Source organism: Alligator mississippiensis, chromosome 10 (genome assembly GCF_030867095.1).
Source record: "Alligator mississippiensis isolate rAllMis1 chromosome 10, rAllMis1, whole genome shotgun sequence".
NCBI lineage: Eukaryota > Metazoa > Chordata > Crocodylia > Alligatoridae > Alligator > Alligator mississippiensis.
In genome coordinates this window covers 965,519-991,432 of record NC_081833.1, presented here as the reverse complement: position 1 = coordinate 991,432, position 25,914 = coordinate 965,519, and the positions used below count along the sequence as shown (strand labels likewise).

General features: G+C 57.2%; 1 long non-coding RNA gene across 1 annotated transcript; it reads left to right on the top strand.

The window, feature by feature from the left end:
- The first annotated feature begins 16,402 nt into the window (after positions 1 to 16,402).
- On the top strand, positions 16,403 to 17,415 carry LOC132243507 (uncharacterized). Its single transcript, XR_009455096.1, has 2 exons — positions 16,403 to 16,962; positions 17,124 to 17,415. It is a non-coding gene; the product is annotated as an uncharacterized LOC132243507 (long non-coding RNA).
- The last annotated feature ends 8,499 nt before the right edge of the window (positions 17,416 to 25,914 follow it).

The following is a 25,914-nucleotide window of genomic DNA, read 5'->3' as shown; positions in this document are numbered from 1 at the left end:
CAGGGAAGGCATTAGGGCAAAGCATTCATAACCAAGAGGTCAATCGGGCAATAGAATAATTTATCCAGGGATGTCATCCAGGCTCCATCACCAGAGGTGCTGGAGAGCAAATGAGATTTGACACTTAGAGAAATAGCGAAGAGGGACTCCGGTGCTGGTGTGAAAAATACTTTTATGCCTGAAGGAAATCTGCAAACAGGCAGTGGCAAAATGTTGAATGTTACCAGTTTCCCTTTTGTGTGTGACATTTTCTGCACAGCTTTAGCATCATTAGAACATGGGCTTAGCCGAGGAAAGTTGCAGATATGGCTTCAGCGAATAAAAATAGATGACACGTTAATATTTGTGCCCTGTGTAATTTAAAGAGAGACCAATGTTATCTGTGACTTAATAACTACCATGTAATTATGCATTCATCCCGTTCCAGCATGCTAATTCCCATCACTTATTTAAAATACAGCCGCATTGTACAGTGATGTCACAGTCATACCGTTTGCAAGCTCTCGTCTTTTGGACCATTAATGGAGAATAATGCACCGTGCTTTATGAGGGAGATCATTACTGAGCAAATCTCCCGGTTGCAGCGTGGGTTTGTGGCGGTGTTGAATTCTGGGAGCACCCAGGGGCTCGTGTCAGTACAGGGGGGACCCACTGTGATGTTGTGACAAAGCTCCCCTGACACCTGCCTGTGACAGCTTGTATGGGGCTTTCTTTGCCTCTGCTCTTGTAATTGCCCTCAAACTATCTGCAGTGAATAATTCAGTCCGCAACTTTGCCAACAAAAACAGAGGCTCATTATCTGTCTCTGCGCCCGGGAGGGCTGCTCAGGCTATTCAGAAAGGGCGGCTATGAACCCATCTCAACCCATCTCAGGAGCCCGTCATGGAGGTGATAGCTTTGCCCAGACACTATCTCAGCTGTATGATTGAGCACCGACATCCCACGATGCTTTTCCCCCTCCTGGACGGGCAATTACCACCCATGAGAAGTCAGCCCGGCTGCACCAGTGCACGGGTACCAGCGCCTGCACTCTGCCGCCAGCCTTTGCACGGCCCCATGAGCTCCGTCGGGAGCAGCTTCAGGCCTCTCAACACCTGCTCTCCCAAGGTGCTGAGCCCCAAAACCCCACCTGACACCCAGGGGAGGAAGCGATGGCTTGATGCATTAGTGTAGCATCAGTTGGATACCCGGTCCTTGCACCCGTGGGCCCAGTCCTCCAAACAGCAGGTGCATGACAGCAGGGCTGGGCATGCAGACCTGCCAGCCACAGCAAGTGTTTCTGATCAGGCCCTCTCCCAATCTCTATGGACAAAGGAGAAATAAATTCCCCCTGCAAGGACCTAATAGAGAGGCAAGCGCGTGCCAGGCTGGAGAGAGACGGCTGACGTGAAACCTGTGCAGCCAGCGGTCAAGAGCCAGAGCATGGAGGCGGCAGGGGGGGATAGCCCCCATGCAGTGAAGCCACACGTGCTTGCAGCTCCGGCTCAGCCGTGGACTGCAAGGGACACGTGTTCATGCCCACCCCATCCCTCTCCCTCCTGCGGCTCCCTGTCCTGTCCTCCTGCAACACGCCAGCCTCCGAGGGACTTGCGCGCTGCTCGGTAGGTCACTCCATTTCATCAAGCCATGCGGCATGACCTTTCACAGCGGGAGGCGGTGCAATTTATACTGCAAGTTGGAGTGTCGCACGGTGCCGCGCTCCTCTTGCCTAGGCAGGAGAGAACCGGCTCCCGGAAGATGGATCTAACCCTTGTTGCAGAGCTGCTGGTGGAGCATCTTCAGCGGTGGCAAAGGCATCTTGGGCACTGAGGCACGACAGCACAGCCAGCATTGCCGTGAGATCGGGTGCCTGCCATGAGAATTGCTCCTAAGCTGCAAGGTGCTGAGAGTCTCCGGCCCTGCACAAGAGGCTGGGTTCACAGCCTAGCACGACGGGGGTCCCACGTCGTCTTGCCTCCTGGCTGCGGGCAAGCTGCTGACATGCTGTGCCTTCCCAGCGGGGCTTGCAAATCGCACAGACCGAACCGCTGAGCTGGTTCCCGAGCGCAGGCTGCAAGGAGCCCTCCTGCCTGCCTCCCCTGCGGGCACCGGGGACTTGGGCGCAGCATCGCTCCTGGGTTCAGGGTGCGCCCCGTGGGAGCTCCTCGTGGTCCCAGCCCATGCAAGCACCGCTCACTGCTCACGTCCACACCCCGAGACCCGTCTGCACCCACCGGCCAGGTAGAAGTGAGTTGGGGAAAACTCCACCTTGCTCCTGTCCCTGAGCAATGTCCGTCCATGGCAAGCAGCAGCTCCTTAACTAACGGCTTCTGTGTGTGTGGTCTTATCTGGCCTTATCTCCTCTTACCACGCGGGGCATCTCGGGCTCATAATCCATTTAGATGCTCCGATTAGAGCTTGCTACATGAAGCGGACAGATGGCTTCTCTGTTAATACCCTTCTCCAAGGGCCTTTCTGCCCTTCGATAAATCGCACTGGTGATCTCGGGGCAAAGGAAAAGGCAGCCAACGTGGACAAAGGAGGCCGCCAGCAGAAGAGGTCACCCACTTACCGACATGGTGGACCTGCTTTCTGCTGTCCTGAAGGGCCGAGCACCCTGCGGGGCAGCCTCCCCCTCCTCACCTGGCTTGTGCAAGGCTGGGTATGCACACAAAAGCCCCCAGGCAATTGCACGCAGCCTGACCCTCCCCACGGCCTCAGTTTCCTCCTCCCACGGAGCCGCTGCAAGGGGCTAGCGCGTGCCCACACATGATGGGTATATGCCGCGTGACCGAGCAGTCTGCCCGGAGCAGGGAAGAGGCCGCTACTTTCCCGCGTCCCCATCGGCATTTGGCATCAGGGCGTATCTTCTGGACCCCAAGGGTGCTTGTACACGTGACAAAAATTGAGATGCATTGCTTGGGAGTCTGAGCTTGAGAGCTGTGGGAGCTCCTGGGGACGGCACATCGCAGTGGTCTGGCACATCCTGCATGCACGGGCATCTGCGAGGTAGCCCAAGGGAGGCGTGCATCTTACTGAACCCATTGCCCCTTCTTGGGGCAAATCCCCACAGCCCTCAGCCCCACTGGCTGCCACCCACACGTGGCTACTTGATGCATTTGGAAGTGCCTTCCCCCAGGACCGTCTAATTCAGACGTGCAGTAACAAAGGGGCTCCGATCCCTTTCTTGCCTACTTAGTCATGCCGCATTTGGCCGAAGCGAGATGAAGCGCTAAGCTCGGGGAAGATCAGAGGGAAGTGGTGTGCTTTCCACATTACAGGATAATTCCAGGCCTGGCTTGCCTGGGTGCGTGCGAGGAGGCTGCACAGAGCTAAGCGCTGCCTCTCCGGGCGCGGGGCCGGCGGACGAGGGAGCAGAAGAGGGGGCTCGGCGCTGCCCGGTGTGCATGGTCTCTGTTTTAGCCCCCGCTGAGCCAGAGCAGATGAAGAGCATCCATCTCCCCAGACTTCACAAAGGGAAGCCACGACCCTTTTTCCAGCCCCAGCAAGCCACCAGCATCCAACCCATGTCTCAGGGCTGCTCCTGCCCTTCCTTGGTGCTACGTCCAGGAAAGCCATGGATGCTGGCGGCACTGCCGCTGCTTCATCAGCAGCACAGCCTCGCTCCCGCCGGGCCATCGTTGTTCATTACCCGCTTGCTTTATGATTATTGGCAAGTGAACAGCGCAACGGCAGCTCCAGGACCTTGCAGCTGAGACCGGCTCGGCACAGCTGCTTCCATCTCACTCGGAGAGGGCTCCCACGGTGCTCTCCTGGGGACGCCTCAAATGCACAGCCCATCCAGCTGCCCCCAAGAAACCTGCTGTGGGGCAGATACTGTTCCCAGGGCACCGCCAGCTTTCATCGCAGGGAGAGGCATCCGCCCCTTCGGCTCCCAGCACGAGAGATGCTCTCCATCTCTCCCCTCTGAACCCACACGGTTTAATTCTCGGCTTGGAAGCTCTCCAGCGAGGCACAATCCCCCCGTGCCGGTCGCTCAGGTGCATCCCTGCCCTGCTCGTGAAGCGTGGTGGGAGTTCAAGAGACTTCTGCAATGCACCGCCGGGGCAGGATGCGGTATGCCCCGTCCCTGTGGTGTGGACCAGGTCCCTGCTCGGACACACTGCTTGTCTGACCAGGCCTTGCACGGCCTCTTCCCCCATCTCCTGCACCCCGCATTTCTCATCTGCTCTATCCTCGTTGTCCTGCACCCATCACCAGAGCGAGCCACCAAGCTCCCTGTCCCCATCGGTGGCCCTGCCCCATAGCTCCGGCTCGGCGAGCACCCTTCGCACGTGCCCCTCGTGCCTATCCTCTCTTGCATGCGGGGTCACCATCATGCACTAGCAAAGAGGCTTTGGTTCTCCTCCACCAACGTGCCCAGCCCAGGAGAGGCGACGGGGTGGCCAGACAAAGCCGGACATCATCATCTTCCCATTCCCCCTCCAGCTTGCTGAGGCCCAAGGAGGAATTCAGCTCTGTCCTGAAAGCCGGACAGCCCCAGCTGTAACCAGAGAGCCCAGATCCTTATCGCAGCAAGCCAGAGACGGTGGGAAGCGGCCGCATAAAGGGGGCTTTGTGAGCCAGGCATTGTTCCCACGCGGCTGAGCCGCGGCACCTGTGCCATCCGGCGCTGCCGGCCCCAGCACATGCACACCAGCCTCCCAGCTGGGCCCCGGGTTTGGGGAAGGGCGCCGTGAGCCTCCCGAAGACCCTTCCTTGGCGCTGCATCCGAGCAGCTGCAGCCAGGGGCCAGTCATGATGCATCCTTGTCCAAGCGCACTTTTGGTGGCCCAGAGCAATGCACACATGCACGTGGCTGCAGAGACTCCCGTGGCATCGAGAGACAGTCCCACAGACAGGCCTCCCCGGGGGCAGCTCTCAGGCCCCCCGGGGCAGCAAGAGCAGGGACATCTCTGCCTGGAGCTCCCCCAACCCTGCTGCAGGGCCTGGGAACGGGGCCAGAGCAGCGTCACGGGCCGCGACACCCACGCCCCGCGCGCCCCGGCTCCGGAGCACCGCAGGACGGGCAGCCTCTTTGCAGAGGCGCGTGGAGCGCCGCCCGTGCCCCGGCTCCCCGTTTCGGGTTTGAATGATGCTGCCACAAACACTTATTGTCACAAAAGAAGTTATTCAAACACAAAGCAATTAGGCAACTCTATTACCATATTTTTCATTGTAATATTACAACAAAGGGTCTGTTCCTCCCAGCGAACGTATTTATAGGCCTGTGGAGCTAATATTTGTTTAAATGATTAATATGTTTTTCAAATGCATGTGACAAGTGTGGCAGAAATATTTTTATCTCTGCAAACAACGTTGTGAAAGGCGAGTGCTCCAGGAGTCTCCAGGAGGGCTGCTTTCCAGGTTCAACAGAGCTTTTTTTTTTTTCTTTTTGAGTCTCACAAATTAATGTTTTATTCTAGCCGATTCCAGGAGAAGAGCTTTCCAAGAGAAATGTTTGGAGCTGTCACCGGAGCGGCAAGCACTGCACCGGGCCGGGCCAGCCCGGTAAAACACCCTCCGGGGAGCTCCTACTTTATCAGCTGGGAGCTGGCCCGTTGGCTTTGTTCAGAGCTGCGTCTCGTGCCCTCCCATCCGTGCGAAAAAGCCCCGTAAGTCAATAGATCTGCGAGGAAATTATTAGAAATCACGGCTCAGGCTAGTGGGGGGTGATGACTTAGTCTTGCCTTTTTAGCAAGGCTTTGCATTTATAAGAGCTGGGCTTTTCCATCTGACACCTCTCCGAGGAGTTTGCAAGACCCAGCTTCCTTGAGGCAGCTGAAATGTTCCTTTCTCTCCTCCATTATTTTTTTTTTTTTTAGTTATTTTAGAAAAGCAGCCCCCTGAAAGCAGGGGGATCTGTCAACCCCCTCCCTCTGCCTTTGCTTTTGTGGAGCTCGGGCTTCAAGCTGGAGTCGGAGTAAAGGCTCGGGGGCAAGCGAATTCCCAACGCGTACATCTGACGTCTTGCACCGACGAGCCGTGCGTGGAGGAAACGCAGCTCCGGGGTGGCGGCGTTTAGTGCACCTGGATGAGACAGCGACCGCCGTCCCCAGACAGGCCGAGCGGATGAGCTCCGAGCAAGGCATCCTTTCGCACGGGAGACATTGCTCCTAAGCAGTTTATATTAAAATTGGTCCAATTCCACCCTGAGGTGGGGAGCAGGGGCAGGGGGTCAGCGTGAAACGATGCCATTTATTTTATACCTTGTACAAAAGTTTGGAAAAGCCATGAATAAGCCTCTTAATTCCAGCCGGCCACGCGAGCCAGCTCTCTGACAGCGCTGTTTATTGACTCGCATGTCTGCCCTATTACCTAGCGTCCCGGGTCTCAGAAGCGCACTGTTTTCTGGGGCGCTCTGCTGCAAGGTACCTGGACGGCAGCCGCCTCTACCTGCAGCGTCTTTCCAAGCATTGCAAGCCTCAGTTTTTCCACTGGCAAGGCCTCGTGCCGTCAGTCACTTCTGGCCGGGAGAAGGAAGCGGCCGATAGTAACGAGACAAACTACCGCGCCTGTGATCAGTGGCGAAGGCGAAATCCCCAGCCTGCGACTCGCCTGCTCTTTCCAGTCATTGAACTCGTTCTCTTTCTTCTTCCATGACAAGTGGAAATATTATTTACATTCTAATCAGCCGAGCGAAGGAAGAGGCAGCGCTCAAAGGGGACTCCGGTAAAGCCACCTGCGTGCGATCCGCATCGTCCCCCGGCTGCAGGGAGGCCTCGGGTTTGGGGTCTGGCCGAGCAGTCGCTGCCTGGGACCCCCCTTGCTTCGACCTGAGCAGGGCCCAGGGGACGGCGGGGTTGGGGATGCAGCCAGGGAGCTGCTTGTGCGATGCCAGGGGCTCCGCGGGCACCCCGGTCCAGTCGGCGCGATACCAGCAATGCCATCCTTAGCCTGGTGGGTTATTAAGCCAGGCCAAGCACCCCCAGGTTTTTCCTCTATTGACGGCCACCGTTGCAAGCCAGGGGTTGGGGCTGCCCCTTTCTCCTGGCTGTGTCAGTCGACCCCGTGGTTTTGGGCAGAGTTGTAAAAGCAGCAGCTTTGCCCCTGAATACGAGGCAGTAGCTACAGGCAAAGCCCCTGTTTGTCCTCCACGGGGAACCAAGCAAGCGACAGACCAGAAGGGTGAAATGAAATGGGTGCTGAAAGCAGCTCCAAGGCAGCAAAATTGCACATGCAGAAATAGTGCAAGCCCACATGTGAAGGCTGTGGGGGGTCAAGGGATGGGCTGAGCCCTGCCTGTGCTGCTGGGGATGGCGAAGGATCGCCGGGTGCCCGCGGGCCCCTTACTGAACACCGCAAGAGGGTGCTGCCTCGGGCACCGCCAGGCGATGGGGGCACGTGCCGGGGGGTTGCAGGCGGTCCGGAGAGGCTCCGAGCTGCGCTCCCCCTGCCTGCTCTGTTATTAATCACACATAACATTATCTCCTGGCTTGCCCGGGCTGCCGCAGCCGTGACACTGGTCCTGTTTGCAAGGGGTGGAGGCGGCTGCTGGGTCTCCTGGCTTTCTTATCGACCCATGCTTATGGGCTGGTAGGTGCAGGACAGGAGAGCATGCACCGGGTGTGAGCACACCAGCTCCTGGCACTCCCAGACCAAGCGAGGAAGCGCTTGTTCTCGGGAAAAGGGCTGCCTGCCTCCTTTACTGATGGGCTGGATTTGCACCTTATCATAACCGCCGGCGATAAGCTGTGATAGGTGTCTCCTGGGACGAGTGGAGGTGCAGATAAACAGGCCTGCTCCCTGACTGATTAGAATAAATGCAGAGCGGAGACCGTGGGAGCGGGTCGCATTCAAACCGGGCCTGGGTCCGGTGCTTTTGGACTCACCCGGCAATGTCTTCCAAGCTCAGCCACACAACGGGCTCTGAATCGCGGGTTTCCCTACGCCCGATGGGGGCAAAAGGATACGAGCTGCCTCACCTGGAGCGGAGCAGCAAGGACCAGGGGACTCCTGGGGAGCGTGTCCCCGGGACACATCACCCCTGGCCAGATGTGCTCCAGCCCGCTGGATGGGTCCAAGCAGACTCCAGCTCTCGTGGCCAGCCCCAGCAGAGAGGAAACGCTTGCAGAGCAAGGACCGTTTCTGCCTGGGCCCTGCCGGCTTTCACGGGAGCTCAACTTGGGTTCCTTTCCCTTTGTGTGACTTATTGATTTGAATTACAAACCCTGCAGAAGTCTCCTTGTAAAGAATAACTATAAACCATGATAAAATCGTTACAACAACCGGCACCTCGCAGCCCGCCTGGAAATGTGGCTTGCCAGCCCCTCTGCTATCTGCCGCGAGAGTAAATGCACAGATAAATTCACGACCCTGGGTCCCTTAGAAAATTCTCTAAATAAAGACTTTTGAATGCACGGCTTTGCTCGAGATTGGCCTGTTTGTGTTGGTATGGAGCCAACATCCATGAAAAATAGCATGGGCGCCAAAAAAAATCAATTTTATATAATAAATACAGATCATTTGGATGTGCTTCTTGCCAGGAGCAATGCAAACATGTACATCCTCAGCGATTCTTATCAGCGAGGAGGGGAGCCTTCGATGCAGTCGTCGGCTCTGCTCTTCCAAGAGGGGATGCTGAGAAACCACCCGGTTTCCCTTGGAGCGTTTGGCCCACGGTTCAGCTTTTCCTCTTCCCGGTGGTCGACGTGGCTTTTCAGAGCGAAAGGAGTGGAGTTCAGTCTCCTGCACAAAATCAGGAGTCTGCCTTAGGTGAAAATCCATTGTTTTCATGCAAAGAAAAAGAAGGGGTCTCCGTAACCAAAACTTGCTTTTCTGACTGCACAAATATTGCTCTGTGTGCTTTCAGCCAAGGTGCCCGACGGTTTCCAGCCCGAGCGCTCTCCGTCCCCGGTGCTCTCTCTTTACTGAAGGTACAGAAGTGTCTCCCTGCCTCCTGCAGCATCCAGGGCGCCGTTCTGGAACATAAACACGTTGCTGCAAACAGTTTAAATCCTCTATTACAACCGGGGTGGAATAAATAAAATATTCCATCTGCCTAATGTGACATGCAAATCAGACCCCTGTGGGTAATCCCGGAGTCTGAAAAGGTGCATGTGGGATGCTACAGCAAATTTAATAAATGTAAAGAGGGTTGTTTTATTTTAAAAAATAACCTTTATGTTACCCGTGCTATAAATTATGTAATAAGAGGCTTTTGGAAGCACAGCATAAGCGCTCGCTTGCACAGAAAATTCAGCGCCTTCATCCCACCAGCCCCATGCCACGGCCTGCAGGAGACGGCTGCTGAGGGTTGCTCCGGCCGGGCTGCACTAGAAGCATGGACTACGTTGCTTCACCGGGGTGCGAAGGCAGCTCGGTTTTGCCGTGCGTGCCCACGGTCCACCAAGCCCTGCCAGCAACACATCTTTTTCTTAGGGCAGAAATGCATCTTTGTATTCCCCGACTGGCGGCTGCAGCCTAGGAAAGGGCCCTGATGTGGGTCCCCAGGGACCCTCCAGCGTTCACCGAGGCCTGCCCGCTGTTCCAGCAGTTCCTATTTATAGTGAGGCTCGGGAAAACGTCTCTCGTGCTTTCTTTCCTGATGCGTGGCAGAGGCATGCTTCGGAGAGCAGCCGTGCCCCCCAGCTCCGCTGGAAACCCCGTGCCCCCCTCAGCCCCGTGTCCGAGCCATCCTGCTGAGATCCACAGCAAGAAGCGCTCGGGCACTGCCGTTCTCCAAAGGTTTTATTTGCACAGAGACGCTTAAGTCCATTGCATTGAGGGGCACCAGCGCGTTGTGGGACATTGGGGTCTATGATCATTTGTAAATCGGTTTGGGACCTCGGCATTTATATGGTACCAGGGTGGTGGGAAGGGAGGGGGTCTGTCACTTTTGGTCTCGCTTGATCCTAGCAGCGGGAACGACTTCTTTTTTATTCAAAAGCCGCCTCTCACATGGCACCGGGAACGGAGGTACACCCCAGACAGAGCTGCACGCTTCCCTCTGGTCCTACACCCTGGTGCGGCTGCAGAAATCCCGATGCACCGTGCCCATGAGCTGTGTTGGGCCTCAGTCTCTGAACGTCTCGCCCGTCTGCCTCAAATCGAGCAATGTGCAGAATCAGAAAGCAAAAACCCCCTTTCCCCCCCACGTCCCGTGGCCCCAGGGCTAGGACAGCAAGCTGATGGCATCCCCCGGAGCAGATAACGGCAGGGAGATCCACGACTGGGGGTGCCCTGTGGCACGTGACTCCCACACTGCAGCGGGGATGGGTGCAGAGGTTCGTCTTGTGACGTGGACGGGGAGAAGGGAAGAGTTTGGGGCACGGGTCAGTGGCTCGTTGAGCCGATGAGGCCGAGCACTGAGGCTGTGAGAACTCGCTGCACGTTCCCAACGGGGGAGAGATAACGAGGAGACGGAGGGGGATTGAATAGCAGCCTTCACCTCCCTGCAGGGGGGCTGCAAAGAGGATGGAGCTGGGCTGTCCTCAGTGGGGGCAGATGGCAGAAGGAGCAATGGGCTCAAGCTGCAGCAAGGGAAGATTAGGTTGGATATTAGGAAAAACCCTCTCACTAGGAGGGTGGTGAAGCACTGGGCCAGGTTACCTATACAGCATCTCCATCCTTGGAGGTGTTTAAGCCCCGGGCAGACAAAGCCCTGGCCGGGATGATGCAGTTGGGGCAGGTCCTGCTTGGAGCAGGCGTTGGACAAGATGTGACCTCCTTCCACCCTCATCGTCTGATGCTCTGAAGGTCCATGGCAGAGTTCATTCCCGAGTGAAATAAAGTAGGGAAATAAAATTTGCCCGCGTGGGAAGTAAAGTTAGGTGGATAGCAAAGCAGAGACACGACTCCCAGAGCCATAAAGTTCCCCAGAGTGACCAGCTGCCCCCACAGGTTGCTTTGCCCATAAAACTACTGATATTTTTGGTCTGATTGACCGCGTGGTACCGTGCCTTCCACTGCGCACAGCTTCACCCCACAAACTAGCGAAGGCAAACGAGAAGGGGGCGAGATCTGCTCCTGCAAACACCGCCGAGGAGGCTTCAGGAGCCCAAACCCCTTGCCCTGCCCTGAGCTAGAAAATCCCGCACACGCTCGGGTACCTGTTGCCAACCCGGGCCGAGCAGGATGTGCGCACGCAGCCACGAGCAGTGTAACTCTATTATTTTATCCATCGTGACTAGGTGGAGAAGCTGCATTTCACAGTAAAGTTTACAAGGACTATAAGAGAGCATGTAACTGCTGGTGGTGGTGCCTAATGAAGTGTGTTTGAAATATTGAAGTATATGATAAACCATTATGTAAATTAAATTCATTGATAGCTCTGCTGTGAAATCTCTCTGGTAGCAGAATAGTAGATAAACACAGAGCTTAGAAGGTGCCATTTATTCATCCTTAAAATGGTTCCAAGTTTCTAGTGATTCATTAGCATTCAGCAGAAAACAAAGAGGACATTAGTTTCACAACCCAACTTGAAACGAAAGCGCTTGGATGTTGCAGGCGGCAATGCCAGGCTGAACTTTGCGGCTGTCTCGGCTCCTTGCAAGCCAGATCCTTTTCTTTCCCTGAGCAGATCCTGCACGGAAACGTGTTTTCTCTCTCCAGCAAACTCCCGAGGTCCTGGCGTCCCCGCTGGAATTTTTACCAGTTTGACGCCCTCTGTTATTGATGCTTGTTTCTTGGCTGCCAGAGCAGCAAATGTTTAACCATGGAAATGGCATTTGCTGTGATCACCACGATCATCCCGAGCTTAACAATGCCGCCTCTCCCAGTCACGAGCTACGCGCAGTGAATGCTAGGCAGCTCCATGCCTCTGGTACAGAGGCGCGGACAGAAACGTCTCCAACGTGTACGTGCGTGGCTGGTAAAAACAAAGGCAGGAGCATGTGTGGCAGTGCGTCCCCCCCAAAATGTTGGGAGGTTTTGTGGCATTTCAGATAATCTAGGAAGTCATTTGGGAACTGGGTCCGTTGCTCACCTGTGAATGCCTACAGGGTTGCAACGGGAGCCTGCTTTGCCCAGCAGACTTTTGGGCTTGCCAAATAAAAGTCCGGATGCTGCAGCCCACCCGCTCCCCCTGCGGCGAGGTCAGGGGAGACCCCAGCCCGGGCTGGAGGGGAGACCCCACGCCGGCTGGAGCGCTGTGCAAAACAAGCACCCTGGTCCTGCAAATCCTGGCCCCAATATCAGCACAGAAATGATGGGGGGCTCCAGCAGGCTCCCCATTGCTGCAGTGAGTTGCTTTCCCTCCCCAGTCGTTTTGCAAGAACAGACAGAAAAGCTTTTCTCCTGGGGCTTCATGCTCCGGCCACGACAGCATCTGGGTTCGGGGCTCGGACAGCACGGACCGTCTCGGCCTTCTCTCTGTCTCAGGCCTGGGTGGCAGGAACAATTGCACCTTTGCGATTCCCTTGCTCTGAATTATTGCACGCTCCGGCTTGCTGCAGGTACAGCCTGGGGGGTGAGAAATGTGGCTTGTGGCTGCCCGGGGAGCCGCGTGGGCCCTTCCTCTGGAGCTGTCCAGCCACTCTTGCCTGCCTTGGACAGGGAGGTTGGAGGATGTGCTGGTCAGCTCTGAGCGGCGGGGCTCACACAGACACCATGCAAATGCAATCAGGGGAGCGGAGGGTCTCTGACAGGCTCAGGGGCAATGCCCACCCTGCGAGTGCCCGCTCGCGGAGACCGGCCCCGTTGCAATGGGCAGTACGGGAGTCTGCAGCCTCGGCCCGTCGATGTGCAGCGCTGCAGAGAGCAACGGCCGCGATGACTTCCCCACGTGCTGGGTCTGCTCGGCCCCACCGCTGCAGAGCCCCCGGCGTCCCCCCCGCCGCCCCGCTCCAGCCGGTGCGAGGGGAGTTAATGCTGCCGCAGCCCGAGCCAGCGAGGCATGACGGGAAAGAGACGCCCCACTGTTCTGAAACTAATTTTACAGCTTAGCTCCTATCAAATATCCTGGGCCCCCCTCAAAAACCCTCTTTGAAAGGAGCTCTCCCAACCCGCTGGAAAACCCGCCGAGTGTTTGGGTTGGCAAGGTTTCTGCCAGACGGTGGGAGTTATAAATAAACAGCTCCGCGGGGCCTGGAAAAGTCCATCTCATCTCGCCAGGCCCGAGACGGCGTGAGTGGCGCTCTCTGGGGTCCGTCCCTCGCTGGAGCCCCTCCATGACATGACATAAGCCCCCAACAGGACATGACTGCATGTGTGTGAACAACTCGTGTTACAGAGACAGCAGCCCCTATTCACGGGGCCGCCGCTCGCACAAGGCCCCTTTTCTCCCAGCCGGGGAACCACGGGCTGGAGGAGCGCAGGCATTTCCATCCTCGATGGATGATGCTGCACCCCCCGGTCCCTGTCCTGTGCAAGCCTGGGGCCGGGTGCAAAGGGCCGAATCCTGGCCTGAGCCCCAGCACCAGCAGTGCGGGGATGCTCTGCCCTGCCCCAGCCCCAGCCCCAGCCCCTCAGCCAGCAGCCAGCTCCCGTAGCATCCTCCTCCTCCGCCTGGCTCTCCCCGCACACAGCCCCTGGCACCAGGCAAAGGACCTGGCTCGAGCATCTGGGGACCAGCTCAGGCCTGGCAAACCAAGCATCTTCTGTGGGTGCTCTGGGCAGGAGTGAGCAGCAACGAGCACAGCCCTGCGGGTCTGCTCTGGGATGTCTTCTGGAGATCTCCAAACAGCCCCACACTTTGCTGCCAAGTTGCAGCGCCTGGGCATGCTTTGGGGCTGCATCAAGGGCCTCCAGCCTGGTGCCGAACCCAGCTGGAGCATGAACTGCCCCCCAGGTGCTGTGAGAAGAGGGATGCTGTCCCCGGAGCCCGTCCAGCCCTGCAGCTTCAGTTCATTTCCCAGCAGAGAGGGGCTCTGTGACGCACCCGATCCTCCAGCACCGGCCTCCCTGCCACGGTGCCCCCCGTGCTCACGGCGTGAGTCACTGACCTTGCTCCCAACCATAGGGTGACAATGCAGGCCGGGTGACTCCGAGAAGCCCATCCTGCAGACCGATAGCACCTCCTCGCCCCGTGAAGAGCAGCCCCTCACCCCCCTGCAGCCCCCGTGCACTGCCCACTGCCCGGTCCCCGCTGTGCCAGGCGCTCTGTGCTGCAGGCCATTGCTCAACTGATGTACGACGCTCGCCATGCCAGCCCGGTGATGTATTGCAGTCATCCTTCACCAGAGTGCCAGCGCACCGGCCATGTGTTATTGTAATACATCACGGGCATGACGGGCGGCAGCGCCCGGATCCAGTGGGTGCCCTTCATCAGGGCGTTTCAGTCCAGCACTCTCCACTTGCCTTCCCCCTCGCATGTGGGGGCTGCATTTGCATGCTGCAGGCTGGGAGCATCCCCCCGTCAGCTCTGCAGGGGCAGGGCTGACTACACCGTGCACCGGGGCTGACTCCGCTTTGCACGTCTGCTTTCATTGACGGTTTGTTGATCTGGCTTTATCTCTCCTTCCTGGAGCTGAAGGGTTCCTCCAAGGCAGGTTTTCCATCATGTGTCCCCTGGTGCTGGCAGGGACGGGGGTCATGGCACGCAGACAGCATCCTGAGCAGGCGGCTGCAGGTCACCAGGTCCAGTGCCCTAACGCTACCTCCATGCACGCAGCCCCTCGCCCCGTCCCTTGTAACTGAGTGGATGAATGACAAAAAAGACCACGGCAGGCAGAGTCCGGCCAGGGCTGCATCAGACTCCAAGCCGAGCTAATCTCCTAATCTGCTGCAACAAGCTGCGGCTTTGTGCCCTGATCCCTTCATCCCGTCACCATGCTGGGCTCTCCAATGCACCTCAGCCAAGCGCCTGTCTTTCACGCTGCATGTCCCAGAGCTGGTGCTACAGCAAGGCACTGGCCAAAATGTGTCTGCCGCTGAGGTGGAGACAGCCGCGGTGTCGTGGAGCCCGGCAGCAGCCTGCCGCGGCTGTAAACAGGAGCTGGCAGCAAGCCTCTGGCTACCTGCAGCTGCAGCTGGAGCCCAGCTACGCAGCCCGCGAGCCAGCCGCGGCAATGTGACTGCGGCCGGCCAGCCTGGATGGCAAAGAGGCAGGAGGATGCTGGCTGGTCGCAAGGGCTCCAGGCACGGGCTTCGTGTCCCGATCCTCGAAGGCCAGAGCTCTCGGTGCCGTTCTAGCGCCGTGCCACCTTTGTGCAACATCTGGTCTGTCCTGGGACATTTCCCATCTCAGTCCAAGCCACCACAGCTTGCTCATTTGTCTGTCACAGTCTGTGGAGGTTTGGGCTGCAGGGAGCCTAACTTCTGCCTGTATTCCCCGAAGGGGCTGGCTGCTTCCTACAACGCGACGCGGAGTCGGCAAGAGCCCCCAACGCCCCAACAGAGCCGCAGGGTCCGGACCACCTGCACATGCAGTATAGGGGCCCACGCAGGAGGCCCCTGCAAGCTTTCTGCTGTTGTTGGGAGCGAGCAGCTTCCAAGGTCATGAACGTGACAGCCCGTGACAGGTGCAGGGATGACTCAGTGCTGCACGTGGCTCCAGGCACGCGGCCAGGGAGCAGCAGGCCGACCGGGGGGAATCGTGCACCCAGCAACTGGCGTAGCTGATGGCAGCTGCCCATCAGCTGCCAGGAGCAGGGCAGTGCCGGAGTCCAGCCTGCCTCGCGACAGGGCCCGTCCTCCCTGGCACGCACGTGCAAGAGCTGTCTTATGGGGCACATACAAGGATGCAGAGTCCAGCACTGGGAAGGGAGGACATGCACCAGGCTGTCCACCTGGCCGGCACCCACAGGTCCCTGGGCAATGTCCGTGCCTGCAGACTGCCCTCGGCACAGCCTCGGTGCAGTCCTGGCATTGCCAATAGACAGCAGCAGAGCTCGAGCAGGTTTGGGGTGTTGCAGGGCTTGCATTCAGGGATCAGGGATGGTGCTGCATGTAGCTGGTGCCCAGAGATATTCCCAGCTGTGCACCATCAAACTCCAGCCTGTGCTGAACAAATGCAGGTCCCCGGACCCCCGTTCTGAATGCCAAAAGGCTCCCAGTTGGAGGCAAACCGCTTTTCCCAGTCCCAGAGGGTGATGGAGGATATTTTGGGTCTAGTGGTAGAGGCCAAAGGGCCCTTCCCACTAGAGAGCAATGATCAGGCCCCATGGGGCAAACGAGGCCTGGCACAGTGCCAGCCCATGCACTGTGGAAGATGCCTCGCAGCAGGCTGCATCCATGAGACATGCGTGCCAGACGCTAGGAATAGGTCCTGCACGCTCCAGCGACAGCCCCAGGCACATTAGATCACTTGCAGCTAATTAGCAGGCTCCTGGCACGCTGCAGCACAGCACCGTTCCTTGCAGAGGGGGATGGCTGCGGTCCGCTGCTAGCCCCGGGCGCGCTAGCCTGCTCTGGGGTGGAGCGTGCATGTGTCCCGTCTCCTTGCCCGGGGCTGGACGAGAGCTTCTCACAGGGGCTCAGCCCTCCGCGTGGATGCAGCGTGCAAAGGGCAGCGCTGCACTTAGCAGAGGCAGTGTTGTGCCAGGGGATGCTACGGCCAGGCCCTTGCAGAGCGCTCTCGCTGGCTTGGGTCAGGAGGCGCGTGACCTTTCTGCGCTACGACGGTGGTGGCTGGAGAAGCCCTGGGCAGGCTTTCAGATGGGGCGCAGACCCTGCTTGGAGCGTGCCACGTTCTCCGCTTGAAGAGAACAAACACTTGTGACTATTTGCAGGGGAGAAGGGAGCCGGCAATGCAGCCCTTGGCCCTGGCTGCTCCGGAGCTAGGGAGCCGTCCTTGCGGCCGCGGCCTGCTCCGACCTGTTGCCCCGCAGCCGCAGCCGCAGCCAGCAGGCACTGCCTTTCCCAGCTCCATGGGTGTGATGGGCCCCGCGCCAAAGCCGCCTGCAGTCTACGGGAGTCCTTCCAGCAGGCTTTGGACCAGGGCTGCGGCTGGCAAGCGGGCGCAGACGCTAGTAAGGATCCGGTCCACCCTGGCTGCATGGCGCGCCCCTCCAAAAGCCGTCTTTCTGCACCGCTCCTCTCCCCGCGGCATGGCCAGACAGCGGCAGAGCAGGGCTGTTTATGTACGGGGAGCAGATAAAAAAGGTCAGTCTCGCTGCAGCTTGTAAACACTTAAAGCACATTTCCACAGGTTTCCTGGCTGCGCTTTCCCGCTGACGATCCCGAGAACAAACACTCCTTGTTGGATATCACTGAATTCAGGTAGCGGTGACAGAGCCAATTTCTTTCCTTTTCTTTTTTGCCAGGTCGGACTCTCTGCCAGGAAAGGAGACACGCTGCCTTTTCTCTAACCCCCATGCAAGAGTGCTCGCGATAGCGCCTTTCCAGCCAGCAACCTTCGCCTGGGATCTCTAAGCAGATTGTGCCTGTTTTCATATGGTTTCGTGCGCCACGAGCAGACACATCCCGATGCATTTTCAAGTTGCGCCGTGCATTTCTCCACAGACCTCTTTCTTGGGAGAGGGGCCGTGCCGAGCCACTCGGCTAATGGCTTGTGAAACGGTTATCTTGCTTGCAAAATAAAGGCGACCACCTGTTCCTAGGTTTGGTTTACCGTGGGGTCAGACAGGTCATTGCAAAGCATATTATCTGGCTTGTTCCTTGGGATGCCTATGAATATTAGAAAAGCTGTATTTTTTTTAACGAGCCAATTAAAGATGCAGCTTCCCCCAAAGCCGCAACGTTCGGTCTGACTGCTGGGAAGGGGCCTGGCGGATTTAAAACTGAAGCTTTTGCATAATGACTTCTGCTCCTGTGTGTGCTGCACGAGCAGCTGATGTTAAACGCCCGGTACGATGGCTTTGAGGGTTACCCTCCCGATGCCGGCAGCCCCTCGGGGTTTCCCTTCCTCCTCCCTGCACATCCAGGGGGTTTATTGAGTGCCACGGCTTCCTGCTTAAATCCCAGGCCGGTTCTTAGGCTCAGGACATTTGCAAAAGACAAACGTGGGTATGAGCATGGACACGTGCTCACCTGGTTCTTGGCGGTGGGTCCTGGGTCTCTGCTGCTCTGCAGCTGCTTAGCACGACGCAGACCCGGGATGGTGCTCAGGTGTCCGGGCTTTCTAGTGAAGAGGGGAAATGGTGCCAGATGTGTGACAGGGCACAGCAGCTCCCAGCTCTGTGCCCGCGCCCTCGCCAGCCCCATCGAGCTGACAGCTGTGGCTCTGCAACCAGGGCTCCTGTCAGCTGAATTGCTCAGACGTTTCCGTCTCCGCCACGAGTCCAATATCGTGGGCATCCTCCTTCTCAGCCCCGAGGGCTGGCGATGTGGCAGGTGAGAAAGACCTACAAATGGAAATTGTCAGGTTGTGTCACATCAGTGAGTTCCAGCTCCATCTCTGTCCCCCGCGCCCCCGTACCTCCAGCCAAGTCGCAGCCTGGTGACGGGGAAGAGGCACCTACTCGCCGCGACATCTGTCACCAGCTGGCCCCGCTGAGACCCGACGCGGCTGCAGTGCCAACGAGGAGGAGTGCCGCAGCTGGCATTAGTAGCTAGGAAAGGAAACCGAGCTACCGGGCCCTGCCGCAGGCATCGAGGCACCTGGGAATGGGCTGTCGCCCCTGGGATCCAACCCAACGCTGTGACCAGAAGCAGCTGTGCTCTGACAGCTGTCCAGGAGCGCCGTGAATAAAGGCGACGGCATGAGCAAACAGTCCCCTTTCTGCAACCCCCTGGTCACGGCCCATACTAGCCATCATGCAACCAGGAGGCTCCAAACTTTGCAGCAGTGCTGCGGTCCGATGGTCTACGGCCATCTCAGCCGTCACGGGTGTCAGGGGAGCAGCTGGGTTATCAGGCATGCCCCCAAGCAATACAGGGGTGACCGGGTTTGTCCCAAGAGAGTGGCAGAGAGAAGGGGATTTCTCCACATAGGGCATGCAGAGCTCCCCAGCCCGTCTGCTAGGGTTACACGGGCAAGAAACTGGATATGAGCCGGCGGTGTGTCCTTGGTGCCAAAAAAGTTAACGGCATCCCAGGCTGCATGGGTAGGAGCGTTGCCAGCAGATGGAGGGCAGTGATTCCTCCCCTCTATTCAGCACCGGGGAGGCCACATCTGGAGTCTGCTGTCCAGCTGTGCGCCCCCACTACAGAAAGGGTGTGGACAAGTTGGAGAGAGTCCAGTGGAGGGCAATGAAAATGGTTGTGGGCTGGGGGACAGGACTGGTGACGAGAGGCTGAGGGAAATGGGCTGATTGAGTCTGCAGAAGAGAAGACCGAGGGGGATTGAATAGCAGCCTTCACCTCCCTGCAGAGGGTTGCACAGAGGATGAAGCTGAGCTGTTCTCAGTGCTGACGGAAGACAGAAGGAGCAATGGGCTCAAGTTGTTGCAAGGGAGATTTAGTTTGGATATTAGGAAAAACTTTTTCACCAGGAGGTTATTAAAGCACTGGCACAGGCTCCCCAGAGAGGTGGTGGACTCTCCATCCTTGGAGGTTTTGCAGACCTGAGTAGACAAAGCCTTGCCCGGGATGATGTAGTTGGGGCTGGTCCTGCTTGGAGCAGGGGGTGGACTGGATGTGACCCCCTGAGGTCCCTTCAACCTGAATTTTCTGTGATTCTATGAATCGAGTCTGGCACCAATCCCAGGCTCTGGCATGGGCTCCTGCCCCCATCCGCCGTGCCTGAGCTGCCCCCAATGCTGAGAGCAGCATGAACACCAGGACTCCCTGCCTGGTGCCATCAGCACCCGCTCAATAGAAACTTCCTCACACTCATGCAAACCCGCTTGCACAGAAAAACACCCATGAACGGGGCGGATCGGGAGGTGGGTGCACTGGTGCACTTGCACCCCTTTTTGATCCCTGCTCCACCCAAAGCTTGTATCCAGGCAGCGCTGAGGAATCACTTGATTTCGTGGCTCGTTGTCATCGACCCGATCCCGCTGAAACTCTTCATTGCAGAGGTGCTAACGACCCTCTCTCTTTAGTAATGCTCTGCACACCCCAGCGGCCCCGTGAGCCTTTGCGCTGCCGTGCGTCTGTCTGGGGGCTGCTCCTGGTCACAGAGCTCCTACTTCACAGCCCTGCAAACTTTTTAACCCGTTCCCACGACGTTTTATTTGTCGTTCCTTCCATCTCAAAGAGAATCACCCAGCCTAGGCCCCTGGCTTCATAGTACAGCTCCTCGTTTCTTTTTAACTGGAGAAAAACATGTGCTGTTGACAATGCATCTCAACATCCACCCCCTCCTTTCCAAATTTTGGGGCTGAAAGAGCCCCCCAAAACCTGAGGCTGCAGCTATTTTGAGTGTGCCTGGGTTGGACTGGGATGCACACCTAGTGCCAACACATGCAGTGCTTTGGGGGCACGGAAACCACTTCCCCAGCGACACGGGGACTTCACCCCGCTGCCCTGCGCCCCTTCGCGATGCAGCACCAGGCCCTGCACAGCCCCAGCTCCGCAGCCTATCCGAGATTTGGCTCTAAGCAGCTTGCGAGTGTTTATTTGGTGTGCAAAGAAGATTGGAGCTGGGGAAAGCACAAAAAGGATTACTCTGTTTATCGCAGGCTTTCCCTGCCCGCTCCCTATTCATGGGAAAAGTCATTTACTCGGGTTATCCGCAGGCTTTGCTCGCCCCAAAGCCCAGAAAGCCTCGGAAATGAGAGAGAAGCAGAACGGAAAACACGGGGAGCCTCTGACTCCTGGGAACGCATGCACCGAGTGCAAGGGGCCGGTCAGCCCCACCTGTCTTGCTGGTGGTGGGATGGAGCGGCCCAGTCCCAGCACGGGCAGGTCAAACCCCTCCGAAGGCCCAGTGATAATGAGGTGGATTTACACTGACCAAATTAAAACTGAGTGTTAGACGGGCGCCTGCCCCATCCCTTCCCCTTCCGTTTCCTAACCGAGCGCCGCGAGCTCTGCGCTGGTGCACGCCGTGGAGCGGGCTGGGGGTTGCAATGCTCTGCTTGAAAAGCAAGTGGGGAGTTGGTGTCTTGTCCTGGTCACAGCCCTTACTCACAGTCCGGTTCCCGACGAGCCCTCATGCATACCCACGGCGTCGCGCTGCAACGAATGTGCAAAACCCTCTGGTCCCGGCTGTGTGGCAGGTCAGATCAGATGGCCCTAAGGACCCTGCCGGCCTGGGAGGATGAATAATGACAATTCTTCATGCACTTTCTGTGTGGCATGTAGTGCTTGAAGCAGCGATGTCAGACTCGGGACACACGGCAGAGTCCTAGTTCAAACTCCGACTCTGGGTGTGATTTTGGTCAATTAATTTACGGTTGGATTTTCAGAGGCACCGAGCACTCTGACTTCCTTGTAGGTGAGCAGTGTGTACGCGGGGGAAAAAACCCCAAACCAAGGTATAATTAAGCTCCTTGCTCCTCCGTGCGCCTCGCTCCCCCGGCCATACCTGGCCCGGTTTAATCCGTGGCGGTGTTAGAAGAGCCGGCCGTTCTTTACAAACCGCTCCAGAACATCTTTAAGTAAGCAAGGCTAATTTGGGAAAGCTTGTTCGGAGCCAGGTTCCAGAGGGCCCGAGGATTTGCTTTGATCTGATGGTACGTTTTAAGGAGTAAGAAAACAAGGGAGCAAATTTGTGTGTCATTACTGCCAGGAGATTGTATTTCGCTCTTTCTTGTGTTTCCAGACGGGAACAGGTGCCAACCCACCTCCGTCTGCGCTGGAAAACCTTGATGTGCCGAGTTTGTTTAGCATATTTATGTCTGTTGCTCATTCCTCTCCTAACCACCAGCTTGAACCGGGGATGGCGATGGATGCAGAGGCGCTCCTGGGTCCGAAATAAGCTCCAGCGCTCGCGGCAGGCCTTGCGTCACGTGATACCACACTCGTGTCCGTAACACGTGCGAGTGTCTCACCGATCCGTGGAAATATCCCGTCCCTGGAGGCGGCTCCGGACCTGCTAGGACGCATGTCTCCAGGTCTAGACTTCGGCCCTCCCACCAGACATTGGCTGCAGCCGTGTTGTGTTTGCACAGTTGTGGGGGTCCCGTCGACCTCAAACCTTCCAAAATCACGTCAGACCCCAAAGAGTCTTTGGGACTTGCTTTTAAAACCTGGCATCCTCTCCCCGGCCCATCTCATTGCTTCGCCCACCTCCCCTGCACGCCACAATGACAGTCCTGCCAGACCGGGGGTTAGCTCCGCTGCGGCCGCTCCCCTCGCGTCCGTAGAGCACGATGCAGGTATTGTCGTCCCAGCATCGAGCTCCTGGGGCCGACCCTCAGGCGTGCACCGTGCCCGGAGAGGGCTCTCCAGAGCCAGCAGAGAAATGAAGGCATTCGGGAGAGAGCCCAGCAGACCCCTCCTGGCCGGGTGCTGGTCCCCATCCCCGCCAGGCATCTCCGAATCCGGGGACCCTCTGCAGAGCGGGCACCGCTCCCCCTCCTGCTCCCAAAGTGTTTGCACAGAATGTCTTCCCTGCATTTCTGTCTTGCACACACACACACACACACACACACACACACACACACGCTCAGCTCTAGCTGGCCAGACTGCTGGTTTGACACTGTGAGGCCTCCCTGAAAAGAGAGATTGTTTCTCAAAAATAAATATTAAATAACTCTAAAATTTCAAATAATTCAGAGCTCTGCTATTTTCCACGCATTATGAAAATAAAATTGAGGGGAAAAGGTATGTAATACGTTTCCTATTTCCTGTTTCTGCAGCCCTGCGTGTGCCCCGGGGGAGCAACACAAGTGGAATTATCTATCCTCTGGCTAGGAGCGCTCGATTCGGGCCAAAAACACCACCAAAAAAAAAAGAAAAAAGTATGAACTAATCTGAGCGCAGCGCTGGGGAAGTGTGGGAGCGCAGGCCAAACGCTGAGAAATGAGGCAATTTTCCCCGTTTCAAGAAGTGACTAAAATCCCTCTGCAGGTTTCAGCACAGATGCATTTCTGTTCCATTGAAAACCACTTCAAGAGCGAGCTCTCCAGTTCTTGGAGCCTGAAGCAAAGAGAGCGACCCGGCCGCGCACAATGCAAAGATTGTCTCTCTCGCTGGATATCTGGGTGGAGCGGGGCGCTCAGATATCCTTTCGCTGTCCTTGTGATGTTTGGAACAGCTGGAGGAGCTACGTTAAGCAAATTCACAAGCACGAAATGCCCGTCTGCCCAGCCAGAAGCACCCTTGACGGAGCCTGCCGCGGCCCTAGTGGGATTCGCGTCTCAGAGCCACAGAAGGGCTGGAGAGGCAGGGTCGATCCGGCCCAGACATCACCAGGGAGGCTCTCTAGGAGAGGCGAGAAACCTCCCTGGCTTACAAGGGAGCCCGATCCACTTAGGAAAGGCTGTCCGGGGGCAAGACCCCCCAGTCCTGCGTCCAGTGCTTCTCAACCCAGCTCAGCAGGGGCACAGAGAGCATTTCTACATGGGTATTTACATGCACCTAAACTTAATGAGCCTTTGCTTGAGGCACATGGAGGTGATTTAGGCACGCGTCTACACATGGATGCACTAATGCACATTCAGACGCATTAAATTTAGGCATGAATAGTTAACTCACATTAGCACATGTGCAGATGCGCTAATGCGCATTAATGTGGTGTGTATCCATCGACACACATGCCATTAATGTGCACGTGCGCCAATGCAACTTCGCTATTCACACCTAAATTTAATACCTGCTTTATGCAGGTATTAAATTAAGGTTTGCATAGCCTTAAATCACCATTTTTAAGGTGCATTAAGGGCATGCACGTGCAGACACGTGCCCTTAGTGTGCCTTAAAAAGGGCGATTTTAGGCTAAGCCCACCTAAAAGAGGCGCGTGTAGCTGCACCCACCAGCACACAAGCAAGTCTGTACAGATTGCCGGGCTGAGCCTGAGCATTTCGGCACAGACGGTTGCACGCACACATGCTCACATGGGCGTTAATACAGACCGCCAGCTCTGGAAGTCTGGCCTGGCCGCTGGCACCCCCGGTTATCCCGTGACCGGCACTCCACACTTTATTTCAGGGCCGCGTGGCAGGGCTCGTCTCTGTTAGGAGCAGCGAGCCTGGCCTCTCACGCTTTGTGGGCTTTGCAGTTTCAGTCGTGCCACGCTAGTGCTCTCCTTCTGCAGATGCAGATTCCCCATGGAAAAGTCACTGGAAAAGCAAGTGGGTGTGCTCCTTGCACAAGTCAGTCGTAGCCCCCCTACACGCCGGTGTTATGCCCTTGCGTAGAAGAACGGGCTGGAGGGGAGGGATATTCCCAGGGTTTGTCCTCGTCACTCTGTGACTACATGTGGTTTTGCACACCTTTGTATGGAGCCAAGGAGCAAGGCGATCCTTCGGGCAATGTCACGTGCAGAGCGCACGCCGAGTATCTCCAGACGTGCAACGACGCTCCCGGACCGTGGAAGCGCCCGCCCCAAACTTTTCCCCAGCAAGTGCCTCCATCCCCACCAGCTGTGCCAACTGGGGGTTGCAAGAGCAGAGCTCACGTCCCCGCCATCAAGGAGACGGCGCGGCAGAGTCGTGAGAGGCGGCGCTCTCCTAGGAGCTGCCGGCTCGCTCAGACGAGGCCTCCCTTTCCAGGCGCCAGCCCTCCCCCTGGCACCTCTTTCTGCTGGAGCCCTGTCTGGGAAAAAGAAGGGCAGCTAAAGATTTTCCAGTGGGAAGAAGGCCTTTTTCCCTCTCTCATAACTCAGCGGCAGCTGCAGGAATTTTTCTCAAGCTTTTGCAAACAATTTACCTTCAGGCCAACAAGCGTGGAAAATGCCAGCCTGGCAGGTGAAGGTTGTGGAAGACCTTGAACATGCCGAAAGTCTCGAGCCCTCTTGATGCATGGGGTCACTGGCTGCGCCCCGGTTCCTATGGACCCCCCCTTTCTTTTAGGGTATGCCCCCAACATCCCCAAAGGAAAAACCCACTGCAGAGATCAACAGGAGGAAAAAGATGCCTGCAAATTGTGCCCCAAACCTGGCAGATTGTGTGCACATTTTGCAGGGAGAGCAGCGCCAGCCCTCGCCGCTCTGCCATCTCGCACGTCGCGCCCAGCGCACACAAAACAACTGCAAACCCAGCGAACGGACACGGAGGGGCACCTGCCCGGCTCGGGCCCACATCCGAGTCCGCAGGCTACAAACGCAGGTCTGCACGGTAGCTGGGACTCGGTGTATATATTTAACTTAATTAGAAACAACTGAGCCGCCAGGAGACAAATTTCATCTTAGCTAACTAGCCACTCTGGGACCATTCAATTGAAAGCCGAGGCATTTCCTTTCAGCCCATCGGATGTGAGCTACTGTCTAAGTAAATACCTCCTGAAAAAAGTAACCGGGCTAAAGAGCTCCTTGACAAAGCAACAGCTCGGTCCTGTGCAGCGGGGTCACAGCCTCTCCCCTCCTTTAGACAGCCGCGGACAGCGGGGCGAGCTGAAACAAATATTGTTTTGTTTCCTGGTGAATTTAAGCTAAAGAAGGGAAAGGCCATTTGCTCGTCTTCCCTGTGATCAGCAATATCCCTGCGTGCATCAGAAAAAATCCTCCAGCCTCTGCCTAGCAGCTCATCTCCAAGACAGGGCAAAGGCCCGTCTCGGCGGTCCCTAGCAGGACCCTGGTGCCAAGCGGAGCTGAAGGGCATGCACTGCCCAGGTGATGCCAGGCTCTGGCACATCTGGCACAGCTCCGAGCAGGGATTTTAGGGAGGGAAGTTTTGCCCAAAGAGACTAGCGCTTTCTCACCAGGTTATTTAATGATGCAAAGTTAAAGGCAGGGGGTTAGCAGGAACAGCAGCGGCAAATGCCCAGGGCTCACACCTGCATCTTGGCTGGAGCACGCAGGCACCGGCAGCCCCGCGGTGCAGGTCCCCGTGGAAGTTGCATGCATTATGAGCAGAAAAGCCTTGCATTTCCAAATCGGTCATCAGCACAATGCTTCACACATCCACCTGCAAAGGCCCTGGCCGACGGCCCCAGTGGGGATCTTGAGGCTTGGACCCGAGGAGGAAATCCAGGGGCGTCACCACGGCGAGTAGCCAAGCGAGTTGCTTTTGCATCCTGGCTACCCCCCGCTCGACCCGCTCCAAGAGACGAGCAAAGCCGAGGCGCGGACCGCAGCACGCTGGAGCGGCGGACCCCGCGCC